General features: G+C 50.4%; 1 protein-coding gene across 1 annotated transcript in view; it reads right to left on the reverse strand.

The window, feature by feature from the left end:
- The window catches only part of LOC111230313 (parvalbumin-7-like), a 59,790-nt gene extending 59,012 nt beyond the window's left edge, over window positions 1-778 (reverse strand). Inside the window, exon 1 of the mRNA XM_022757005.1 lies at window positions 522-778. The gene's annotated coding sequence lies outside the window, so the exon portion shown is untranslated. The remainder of the gene's footprint in view (window positions 1-521) is intronic.
- Between the last annotated feature and the right edge of the window lie 946 nt (window positions 779-1,724).

Raw genomic sequence — 1,724 nt, forward strand, 5'->3', positions numbered from 1 at the left:
GGGGGGGGGGCATCAGCATCCCATTCTCATTTTTTTTCCTCCTTCGCTTGAAATATTTCTCTCGCTCTCTGTCGGCTGTTCTCTAGTTCATTTTTTCATGTCATGGTTTGTTTTCATTCATTTCCATACTTGCTTTTCTTCCCGTCTTCTTGAACTCTCTTTTTTCTTTTTTCTTTTTTGTCTCTTTTGAAGCTGCGGTCGATTGTGACTGCTGCGTCTAAACAGCCGTTCTTTTTCCACGCTTTTCTTTCACTCCCCCCCCCCCCCCCCCCCCCCAGACACCATCACTGTCATCATCACCACCCTCCTCGTCTTACCGCTGTTTGCATCCTTTACATCTTTTTTTCACTCTCCTGTCACTTTCCCATTCACTGCAGAACAGCTGGCTCCCTCCACTACACCTTCCCGTGTCCCCTTCCTTTCGCCCGTCATCCCGTCTGCCTCCTAAAGCTGCAGCTGATGCAGGTGAGGCGAATGACCATCAGCAACACACACACACACACACACACATAGACACTTACCTCCGGTGACAGAGTCTTCGTCCCGAGTGCTTCTGAAACCTCAGTGGTTGAAGGAAGAGCGGCGAGCCAGCGAGCTTCTGGCAGCTGAAGGGAAGTGAAGGACAGAGAGAGAGAGAGAGAGTGAGAGACAGAAAGAGAGGTAAAAGACGGGAGAGAGCAGAGAGAGCGAGAGGTATGAAGAGAGAGTGAAAAAGAGAAAGTGGACGAGAGCAGGCAGGCTGTGCGATCCAAGAGGAGGAGGAGGAGGGTGCTCAGGCTGGCTGGAGGTGAGATGAAGGGGAGGAAGAGAGAGGGAGGGAGAGATAAAGGGAGAGAGAGAGAGAGAGAGAGGGTGCGCTGGATTGGGATAGGAGGGGATTGTGTGATGGAGGAGGAGGAGGAGGGATTGCAGGGAATGGAGGGAGAGGAAAGTTGGAGAGGAGGGAGGAAGGAAGGAGAAGGACGCAGAGATGGAGAGAGGAGAGAAGGAGAAGGTGCTCAGAGGGGGGAGGAACGAGGGTAAAAAAGGGTGAGGAGGACGAGAGGTGAGGGGGTAGAGAGAGGTCGAGAACATGGTAGAAAACACAAACACGTGTATGTTCGAGCTTTGTTCTGGTGGAGCTTTGATTTGTTGGTGAATCCGTCAGATTTCAGAACAAAAAGTAAAAGTACAACTCATGTCACGTCCCTCCGTCCATTCCTCCACACTGTGATCCAGTCCTGTGTTGGCATGTCCCAGAACAGATACTGCAATGAACTTTGGAGCAATAACTTGACGGACGGAGAGAGAAGAAGAGGAAGGAAGAGCCGAGTGAGATTTGTGAGATGCTAGTGAATGAAAAAAAAAAGAAAGAAACTGGAATCAGGGAAGATGGAACCCTAAGAAAAGACTTGAGTGATAATGATAATGACAGGGGGTCATGTGGAGAGTGGAGGAGGTGGAGGAGAAGCAGAGTGACCTCTGGCTAGATGCACTCAGCGATGAAAGGGTGGTGAAGAAGAGAGGGATAGGAAGAAAAGATGACGCTGAATGGAGGATGATGACATTGTGAAAACCCACTGATCTGTCATGCACCTTTCAGAAGGTTTAGGTGACGGGTCATTCGAGACATGCACAGTGACACTGAATGCATGCGACCTAAAAACACATTTAAGCCAATGACGGAGAATGAAACAACAAGCCCCAGGCCCCCCCCCCCCCCACCCCCACAGGCAGACACCACA

The sequence above is a fragment of the Seriola dumerili genome, unplaced genomic scaffold (genome assembly GCF_002260705.1).
Source record: "Seriola dumerili isolate Sdu_G_001 unplaced genomic scaffold, Sdu_1.0 BDQW01000262.1, whole genome shotgun sequence".
NCBI lineage: Eukaryota > Metazoa > Chordata > Actinopteri > Carangiformes > Carangidae > Seriola > Seriola dumerili.